We start from the raw sequence: 11,710 nt of genomic DNA, 5'->3' as shown, positions 1-11,710 counted from the left end.
CGATCCGACTACGAACGTGTGAGACGTCACGCCTTAGCAATCGCTAAACCAACTTCCGAGGGGTTATTGACCACGCCGGAGCACGATGAACCTGACCACGAGGGTCTGTTTCCTGCGAGCAAACAAAGAACAAGCAAGAAACTGAGATTGCAATCTGGATATTGCGAATATAAGATGAAAGCTTTATTGATCAAGGTGGGGTTCTGTGACGTCTTGGTCTGGTCGTTGGACACAAACGAAGTACGCGAAGTTGCAGCTATGGCGAACTTTTAATCTAAACAAAACCCAAAGTCTAAACGACGCCCTAAGGGCTGTATATATGGAGGAAGAGGGGGGAATTTCATGGCCCTTGGAGGAGGGGTCCGAAACCAACCCTAACTCTTGTTTCCCCACATATACGGACTCTAAAAACAGCCTATACTTAAGTATTTCGAAAATACATGGGCCTGGCCCAATAATAAGGTGACGCAGCACCTAAAATAGCCTCTAGACGAAATTTATGAAGTGGCATCTTGTATATTTCGTCCAAGGCTTCATGCACTCCTTATGGTGGCTTCAAAGTCCTGAAATCATCACTTGTAACTCCGTTCTGGATCCCCTTGCGCATGCCATCATCTCCACGCTTGAACTTGTTCCAAGGTTCATCTTTCTTGTCCAAGCTAGGCCCTTCATTTGTAAGCAAGACAAATGTATCCAATTTAGGCAGCATCATATTCTCATGAACATTAGAATCGTTACCAAGAAACGAAAGTAACTGATAATTCAATTGGCGTGCGCGAGCTCTAGTAATTGGTCCAGTATGTATAGCAGCAGGGGCTGTGGGTGTAACAATGGTATTGATGTCCTCATCGCAACTCGATGCTAGAACAAAAGATGACTCTATATGAATGCCTCCGGCGGTGTACCGGGATGTGCAATGAACCAAGAGTGATATGTATGAAAGAATTATGAATGGTGGCTTTGCCACAAATACTATGTCGACTACATGATCATGGTAAGCAATATGACAATGATGAATGTGTCATGATAAACGGAATGATGGAAAGTTGCATGGCAATATATCTCGGAATGGCTATGGAAATGCCATAATAGGTAGGTATGGTGGCTGTTTTGAGGAAGATATAAGGAGGTTTATGTGTGAAAGAGCGTATCATATCACGGGGTTTGGATGCACCGGCGAAGTTTGCACCAACTCTCAATGTGAGAAAGGGCAATGTACGGTATCGAAGAGGCTAGCAATGATGGAAGGGTGAGAGTGCGTATAATCCATGGACTCAACATTAGTCATAAAGAACTCATATACTTATTGCAAAAATCTACAAGTCATCAAAAACCAAGCACTACGTTTAACGCCATGGGCTTTTAGGTGTCCTTAGAATATATTGGGGGTGCCATGGGCATCCCCAATCTTAGGCTATTGCCACTCCTTGTTCCATAATCCATCAAATCTTTACCCAAAACTTGAAAACTTCACAACACAAAACTTAAAGTAGAAAATCTCGTGAGCTCCGTTAGCGAAAGAAAACAAAAGACCACTTCAAGGTACTGTAATGAACTCATTCTTTATTTATATTGGTGTTAAACCCACTGTATTCCAACTTCTCTATGGTTTATAAACTATTTTACTAGCCATAGATTCATCAAAATAAGCAAACAACACACGAAAAACAGAATCTGTCAAAAACAGAACAGTCTGTAGTAATCTGTAGCTAGCGCAAGATCTGGAACCCCAAAAATTCTAAAATAAATTTCTGGACGTGAGGAATTTATCTATTAATCATCTGAAAAAATAATTAACTAAATATCACTTTCCAAATAGAAATGGCAGCAGTTCTCGTGAGCGCTAAAGTTTCTGTTTTTTTACAGCAAGATATCAAGACTTTTCCCAAGTCTTCCCAACGGTTCTACTTGGCACAAACACTAATTAAACACAAAAAACACAACCAAAACAGAGGCTAGGTAAATTATTTATTACTAAACAGGAGCAAAAAGCAAGGAATAAAAATAAAATTGGGTTGCCTCCCAACAAGCGCTATCGTTTAACGCCCCTAGCTAGGCATAAAAAGTAAGGATAGATCTAGGTATTGCCATCTTCGGTAGGCAATCCATAAGTGGCTCTCATAAAAGATTCATAAGGTAATTAAATTTTCTTTCTAGGAAAGTGTTCCATGCCTTTCCTTAACGGAAATTGGAATCTAATATTTCCTTCCTTCATATCAATAATTGCACCAATCGTTCTAAGGAAAGGTCTACCAAGGATAATAGGACATGAAGGATTGCAATCTATGTCAAGAACAATAAAATATACGGGCACATAATTCCTATTTGCGACAATAAGAACATCATTGATTCTTACCATTGGTTTCTTAATAGTGGAATCCGCAAGGTGCAAGTTTAAAGAGCAATCATCAAAATCATGGAAACCTAACAAATCACACAAAATCTTTGGAATCGTGGAAACACTAGCACCCAAATCACATAAAGCATAGAACTCATGATCTTTAATCTTAATCTTAATAGTTGGTTCCCACTCATCATAAAGTTTTCTAGGGATAGAAACTTCCAACTCAAGTTTTTCTTCATAAGATTGCATCAAGGCATCAACGATATGTTTAGTAAACACTTTATTTTGACTATAAGCAGGAGGAGAATTTAGCACAGATTGCAACAAGGAAATACAATAAATCAAAGAGCAATTTTCATAATTAAATTCCTTGAAATCCAAAATAGTGGGTTTAGCAACATCTAGGGTTTTAATTTCTTCAATCCCACTTTCATCAAATTTAGCAGCAAGATCTAAAAACTCCGAATTTTTGGAACGCCTTCTAGGTAAAGGTGGATCATATTCAGTCCCATCATTATCAAGATTCATATTGCAAAACAAAGATTTAATAAGGGACACATCAATAACTTTTAGATCTTCATCTTTATTTTCATAGGAACTAGAAGAACACGCTCTTATAAAGGCATCTTTCTTAGCACGCATCCTAGCGGTTCTTTCTTTGCACTCATCAATGGAAATTCTCATGGCTTTGAGAGACTCATTGATATCATGCTTAGGAGGAATAGATCTATGTTTCAAAGAATCAACATCAAGAGAAATTCTATCAACGTTCCTAGCCAACTCATCAATCTTAAGCAATTTTTCTTCAATCAAAGCATTGAAATGCTTTTGCGAAGTAATAAATTCTTTAATATTAGATTCAAAATCACAGGGCATCTTATTATGATTTCCATAAGAATTGTTGTAGGAATTACCATAATTATTAGAGGGATTACTAGGATAAGGCCTAGGATTAAAATTTCCTCTATACGCGTTGTTACCAAAATTATTCCTACCAACAAAATTCACATCCATAGATTCATTATTGTTCTCAAGCAAAGTAGACAAGGGCATATCATTAGGATCAGAAGAAACACTCTTACTGGCAAATAATTTCATAAGTTCATCCATCTTTCCACTCAAAACATAAATTTCTTCTATTGCATGCACCTTTTTATTAGTAGATCTTTCAGTATGCCATTGAGAATAATTAACCATAATATTATCTAGGAGTTTAGTAGCTTCTCCTAAAGTGATTTCCATAAAAGTGCCTCCCGCGGCCGAATCTAAAAGATTTCTAGAAGCAAAATTCAATCCGGCATAAATTTTTTGTATAATCATCCACAAATTCAAACCATGAGTAGGGCAATTACGTATCATTAATTTCATCCTCTCCCAAGCTTGTGCAACATGTTCATGATCAAGTTGCTTAAAATTCATAATATCATTTCTAAGGGATATGATCTTAGCGGGAGGAAAATACTTAGAGATAAAAGAATCTTTGCACTTGTTCCAAGAATCAATACTATTTTTAGGCAAAGATGAAAACCAAGCTTTAGCACGATCTCTAAGCGAAAAAGGAAATAGCTTCAACTTAACAATATCGTTGTCCACATCTTTCTTCTTTTGCATATCACACAAATCAACGAAGCTATTTAGATGGGTAGCGGCATCATCACTAGGAAGGCCGGAAAACGGATCTTTCATGACAAGATTCAGCAAAGCGGCATTAATTTCACAAGATTCAGCATCGGTAAGAGGAGCAATCGGAGTGCTCATAAAATCATTGTTGTTGGTATTGGTAAAGTCACACAATTTAGTGCTATATTGAGCCATCGAGACAAGCAAGCAATCCAACACACAAGCAAACAAAAAGCAAGCGGGCAAAAAGAGGCAAATAGAGAAAGAGAGGGAGGATAGAGAGAGAGGGCGAATAAAACGGCAAGGGTGAAGTGGGGGAGAGGAAAATGAGAGGAAAATGGCAAATACTGTAATGCAGGAGATAACGGTTGTGATGGGTACTTGGTATGTTGACTTTTGCATAGACTCCCCGGCAACGGCGCCAGAAATGGCTCGTTGTCGGGAGTCAAATCTTGACCTGCGCGAACCTTCCTGGCAACGGTTCCAGAAATCTTCTTGCTACATCTTGAGCACTGCGTTGGATTTCCTTGAAGAGGAAATGATGATGCAGCAAAGTAGCGTAAGTATTTCCCTCAGTTTTTGAGAACCAAGGTATCAATCCAGTAGAAGGCTACACGCGAGTCCCTCGTACCTGCACAAAACAAATAACGCCTCGCAACCAACGCGATAAGGGGTTGTCAATACCTTCACGGTCACTAACGAGAGTGAGATCTGATAGATATGATAGGATAATATTTTTGGTATTTTTGTGATAAAGATGCAAAGTAAAATAAAAGCAAAGTAAAAAGCAAAGGAAATAACTAAGTATTGGAAGATTAATATGATGAAGATAGACCCGGGGGCCATAGGTTTCACTAGTGGCTTCTCTCAAGAGCATAAGTATTTTACGGTGGGTGAACGAATTATTATTGAGCAATTGACAGAATTGAGCATAGTTATGAGAATATCTAGGTATGATCATGTATATAGGCATCACGTCCGAGACAAGTAGACTGACTCCTGCCTTCATCTACTACTATTACTCCACTCATCAACCGCTATCCAGCATGAATCTAGAGTATTAAGTTCATGAAAATAGAGCAACGCCTTAAGCAAGATGACATGATGTGGAGGGATAAATTCATGCAATATGATAAAAACCCCATCTTGTTATCCTCGATGGCAACAATACAATACGTGCCTTGCTGCCCCTACTGTCACTGGGAAAGGACACCGCAAGATTGAACCCAAAGCTAAGTACTTCTCCCATTGCAAGAAAGATCAATCTAGTAGGCCAAACCAAACTGATAATTCGAAGAGACTTGCAAAGATAACCAATCATACATAAAAGAATTCAGAGAAGATTCAAATATTGTTCATAGATAATCTTGATCATAAACCCACAATTCATCGGTCTCAACAAATACACCGCAAAAAGAAGATTACATCGAATAGATCTCCACAAGAGAGGGGGAGAACATTGTATTGAGATCCAAAAATAGAGAAGAGGCCATCTAGCTAATAACTATGGACCCGAAGGTCTGAGGTAAACTGCTCACACTTCATCGGAGAGGCTATGGTGTTGATGTCGAAGCCCTCCATGATGGATGCCCCCTCCGGCGGAGCTCCGGAACAGGCCCCAAGATGGGATCCCGTGGATACAGAAAGTTACGGCGGTGGAATTAGAGTTTTGGCTTTGTATTTGATCGTTTGGGGGTACTTAAGTATATATAGGAGGAAGGAGTATGTCGGTGGAGCAACATGGGGCCCATGAGGGTGGAGGGCGCGCCTGGGGGGGGGGGTTAGGCGTGCCCCCTACCTTGTGGCTTCCTCCTTTATTTCTTGACGTAGGTTCCAAGTCTCCTGGATCATGTTCGGTGAGAAAATCACGTTTCCGAAGGTTTCATTCCGTTTGGACTCCGTTTGATATTCCTTTTCTGCGAAACTCTGAAATAGGAAAAACACAACAATTATGGGCTGGGCCTCCGGTTAATAGGTTAGTCCCAAAAATAATATAAAAGTGGATAATAAAGCCCAATAATGTCCAAAACAGTAGATAATATAGCATGGAGCAATCAAAAATTATAGATACGTTGGAGACGTATCATTGCCAGCCGCTCGAAGCGCCATTGGAGCCGCGCAGGATACACTCTAAGAATTTTTCATGGTGGGTGTGCTTCTTGCAATGGTGGGGCGCGATCGAAAGGTTAAAGAGACACAAGGGTTAAATGGCCACTGTAATAAATGGGGGCCGGCCGGCCTGTAATCGTCACGTCTTGTCACGGCGTTCATAGCGGAGAATTCCAGTGCATGCTTGACAACACCGCACTGTGTGTGTTTCATTTCACCATGCGTGGGCTCGAAGAGGCACCAAATGTATCGTCGGTGAGCCTGTTCCTGTGGTACCACGTAAGCTTCCCGCCCGACTAGTTTGGCCACGCGTCGGCTAGAAGAGGGACAAATCGTGGGCGTTTATTGGCAAAAAGCTTTGTAAAAACAAAGTGTGTGGAATGACTTCGGTCATAAGTTTACCCGCGGGTGATGAGTTCAAAGTTACACAGAAGGGTGATGATGGACACTCGAGTGCGATAATTAATTCTGCGCTCTACAGGGCACATGGTTGAAGAAACCGACTGTGTGCAATAATGTTGAAGATCGTAGTCAAGTTAGCTATACAGATCGTGCGCTATGAGATCGACAAGGTAAACAGATTCGAGAATGGTTAATAAAATCTAAGACCATTGCATATTAAGGTCAAAATAGTGCTACCAATATACGAGTCTCATACGACGCCATTTCAACGATAGGTTCAAATTACAGAGTTATATGGCTCAAATTCGAAGATTACAAGGTTCAAACTGATATTAGAAATGAAATTCAGCTCATCAGCTGCAAACACTCGTGCTAATCTGCTTAACATGGATATCAGAGAGGTTCAAACTAATATTACCACCTCCAAGTCTAGTTTCGAAACCTCATAATTTTTGCAAGGGTCAACCACTGAGAAGTCATGTATGGGGTTGACATGATGACTTCCGATTACTCTGTCATCTGAACTTCCAAAATGAAATTCAGCATTTTCGAAGCCCAATCCATTCTACCGCAGCCGCCGACGCTGATAAACAAACCATTCATTTTTGCGAAATAAATGTAGGTCAAACCTCATTGCCTTCAGCACCCTTGCTCTAACAACAAAGAACCTGGCGAATATAATCTCTGGTAAGGTCCCTCGGTAGGAGTTCAAAGTAATTTCTGATGGATGCAGATCTAGGCATTCGACGTGATTGTTATATTTTATCACATTAGCCACCACTAGGCCTAATCTTATCAGCAAAAGAAGAAAACGTGTTAGTGCCTACATGCAGTTTTGAACACTACTACATGCCTATTTGGTTTGCGGGATTTGTAAAATGCACTAACATTCCATCTTTGATCTGACATGATTAACATGGCCATTTGATTACAATATAGAAAAATGTAGCCTTCTTTACAAGAGGTTGGAGTGGATGAAAAGTTCCCTAAGAAAACTAGTACAAATGAATCCAAAGGAGAAATGCTTATGGATTGTAACCATATGGATCAAGCAACCAATATGGGGGGGGGACATGTATGTACTGAAATCCTCCAAGAATCATTCAGAAATCATAGTACATTGTCATTGTAAACTTGGAAAAAGGTGTCACAAATTGAACTCCCTTATGGTTAACATTTAACAGAAAAGGAACGTCACCTCGATATATAGCTTCTCCAGGGACGAAAAGCATCTAAGGAAACTGACAACTTGCTCCAGGTTGGGGCCGATAGATTCTAGTGCCAAGACCTTCGCTATGCACAGTTTTGGGGTCAAGCTTGTCGGAATCATTTTATGGATGACAAATGTACATACATATTCAAAATTAGAAATAATGTTAATTTGTAGAAGGAGAGGTAGAAGGCGGCTGTTGTACCTGAATGGGTGTGGATCGAATAACAAGTTCGGAGTATTTGTCAGACGAGTAGCCCACCACTGTCAATTTTGGCGCAGAAATGACATTGATTCTTGTTGGACCTTCTTGATCAACTACAAGTAATCTCTCAAGTGCAGGTGTGTCCTCAATGACCATATCGTGGTACACATCTTGTGATGTCTTCTTGCTGCACCAACAACACACATAAATAGTTCGGAGAGTCATGGAGGTGATGTGGAAGCTACTCAACCCATTGATCGCTTGAAGACGAAGGTACTCGAGTGCAATACAACCACAAAGTAGGCGCTCCATGTCACCGCTTGGGAGGCAAACAGCGACGAGCTCGAGGTGCTTCAGTCGTGGTAGAATAAGATCGGGCAAGTCATTGAAGGGGGGATGGCAGTTCCTGAACTTGGCGACGTGCAGCGTGGGCACGAGGCGGAGCATGGACATTGGCAGCGAGCGCATATGCCCATCATCAAAAGTGAGCTCCTCGAGCTGATATAGGGCAGGGGATCGGAACCATTCGTCAAGCTTGGGTCGGTCCTTGCCGTTGGAACGGAACTTGCCCATTCTTAGGCCTCTGGTTGGGCCAAGGTGACTGCCAAGGATCTTGGAGAACGCACCCAAGGTTTTGCGATATCCATGGCAAAGCTCGTGGGTGTCGATGAGGTCGAGAGGGGTGGAGTTCCATAGGGGGCGCCACTGCCGAGAAAGGACGGTTGTCCGCGCACCATATTTGATTGGGAGGAGGGAGATGATGACTGTCAACATATCATCAGGGAGGCTGCTGATGAAGTCTAGGCCTGCTGGAGTCGCTTGCGGTTCTTGCTTGATAAACCACAAGTATAGGGGATCGCAATAGCTTTCGAGGGTAGAGTATTCAACCCAAATTTATTGATTCGACACAAGGGGAGCCAAAGAATATTCTCAAGTATTAGCAGCTGAGTTGTCAATTCAACCACACCTAGAAACTTAGTATCTGCAACAAAGTGTTTAGTAGCAAAATAATATGATAGTGATGGTAACGGTAACAAAAGAGTAATGAAAGCAAAGTAATGTTTTTGGTATTTTGTAGTGATTGTAACAATAGCAATGGGAAAGTAAATAAGCGTAAACCAGTATATGAAAAGCTCGTAGGCATTGGATCAATGTTGGATAATTATGCCGGATGTGGTTCATCATGTAACAGTCATAACATAGGGTGACATAGAACTAGCTCCAATTCGTCAATGTAATGTAGGCATGTATTCCGAATATAGTCATACGTGCTTACGGAAAAGAACTTGCATGACATCTTTTGTCCTACCGTCCCGTGGCAGCGGGGTCCTTACGGAAACTAAGGGATATTAAGGCATCTTTTTAATAGAGTACAGGAACAAAGCATTAACACATACTGAATACATGAACTCCTGAAACTACGGTCATCACCGGTAAGTATCCCGATTATTGTCACTTCGGGGTTAACGGATCATAACACATAATAGGTGACTATAGACTTGCAAGATAGGATCAAGAACTCTCATATATTGATGAAAACATAATAGGTTCAGATCTGAAATCATGGCACTCGGGCCCTAGTGACAAGCATTAAGCATAGCAAAGTCATAGCAACATCAATCTCAGAACATACTGGATACTAGGGATCAAACCCTAACAAAACTAACTCGATTACATGGTGAATCTCATCCAACCCATCATCGTCCAGCAAGCCTACGATGGAATTACTCACGCACGGCGGTGAGCATCATGAAATTGGTGATCGAGGATGGTTGATGATGACGATGGCGACGAATCCCCCTCTCCGGAGCCCCGAACGGACTCCAGATTAGCCCCCCTGAGAGGTTTTAGGGCTTGGCAGCGGCTCCGTATCGTAAAACGCGATGATTTCTTCTCTCCTATTTTTTTTCTCCCCGAAAGCAGTTATATAGAGTTGGAGTTGGAGTCGGGGGGTCTCCAGGGTGCCCACGAGGTAGGGGTGTGCGCCCTGGGGGGGCACCCCCACCCTTGTGAGAAGGGTGTGGGCCCCCTGGTCTTCATATTTGGCAAGGATTTTTTATTATTTATTGTAAGGTATTCCGTGGAGTTTCAGGTCATTCCGAGAATTTTTGTTTTCTGCACATAAAACAACATCATGGCAATTCTGCTGAAAACAGCATCAGTCCGGGTTAGTTCCATTCAAATCATACAAGTTAGAGTCCAAAACAAGGGAAAAAGTGTTTGGAAAAGTAGATACGACGGAGACATATCAACTCCCCCAAGCTTAAACCCTTGCTTGTCCTCAAGCAATTCAGTTGAGAAACTGAAAGAAATAAAGAAAAACTTTTACAAACTCTTGTTGTTGTAAATATGTCAAGCTAGCATTCAAGTTTTCAGCAAGGATTATAACTAACCACATTTGCAATAATTCTCAGGTCTCATGATTACCCATATCAATAGCATAATCAACTAGCAAGCCATAATAATAAGTCTCGGATGACAACACTTTCTCAAAACAATCATAATATGATATAACAAGATGGTATCTCGCTAGCCCTTTCTGAGACCGCAAAACATAAATGCAGAGCACCTTTAAAGATCAAGGACTGACTAGACATTGTAATTCATGGTAAAAGAGATCCAATCATAGTCACACCCAATATAAATTAACAGTAATGAATGCAAATGACAGCTGCGCTCTCCAGCTAGTGCTTTTTAAAAAAAGGGTGATGACTCAACATAAAAGTAAATAGATAGGCCCTTCGCAGAGGGAAGCAGGGATTTGTAGAGGAGCCAGAGCTCAGTTTTAAAATAGAGGTGAATAACATTTTGAGCGGTATACTTTCATTGTCAACATAGCAACCAAGAGATGGCGATATCTTCCATGCTACACACATTATAGGCGGTTCCAAAACAGAATGGTAAAGTTTATACTCCCCCTCCACCAACAAACATCAATCCATGGCTTGCTCGAAACAACGAGTGCCTCCAACATACATCAGGTCCCAGGGGGAGTTTTGTTTGCAATTATTTTGATTTAGTTTGCATAAAGCATGGGACTGGGCATCCCGGTGACCAGCCCTTTATCTCGTGAGTGAGGAGCGGAGTCCACTCCTCTTGAGAATAACCCGCCTGACGCGATCTGAGCTCGCGTAGCAATACGGCGGCCACCCCAATCCCAGCCCAACGGCGTTATTCATGCCGCGCGTACATAATTACGCATTAAAAATACCATGGGCACAGGTGGGGATGGGGGGGGTGGCACAACTGCGACACGCCCCAAAACGCGGCCTAAACCGCACTAGGGGCTTCCCGTTTGGTTATTTTTCTTTTTCTTTCAGGACTTTAATCTCTGGAAACACTGTCCGGCAGCTCCATTGTCGAACACATGATACAACAACCAAGGAGGCAGACAACTACGTTATACAACGGAATTCCCAGGTTGATTACAGACTTCATATCATTCCTCAGCTCGCCCTTGGAAGGGACATAGTCCTACTCTTTTGCTTATTGCACTATCTGTATCACTCTGCTTTAATGCAATTTTTTAATAAACAATGCATGACATTACGACTATTATTGCATTTTTGTTATATATATCTATGCGTTCATTAACGACGCCTTGCAACCATACACTCTGGTACGGCCAATGCACCAGGGGCTTACGTACCCGCAATATGGTGTGAAAAGTCCAAACACTTTCACAAGTGCGGCACCCCGAACTTATAGCATTATATGCATCATCTCCGAATCATGTCTTTGGTCAAATGTTGGGTTTGCCCAGCTCCTATGTTTTGGTACCTTACGTTCCGCTCCATCGGCTAAGGTAGCGCTAGGAGAG

Source organism: Triticum urartu, chromosome 7 (genome assembly GCF_003073215.2).
Source record: "Triticum urartu cultivar G1812 chromosome 7, Tu2.1, whole genome shotgun sequence".
Taxonomy (NCBI): domain Eukaryota; kingdom Viridiplantae; phylum Streptophyta; class Magnoliopsida; order Poales; family Poaceae; genus Triticum; species Triticum urartu.
This window is presented reverse-complemented; position numbering follows the sequence as displayed.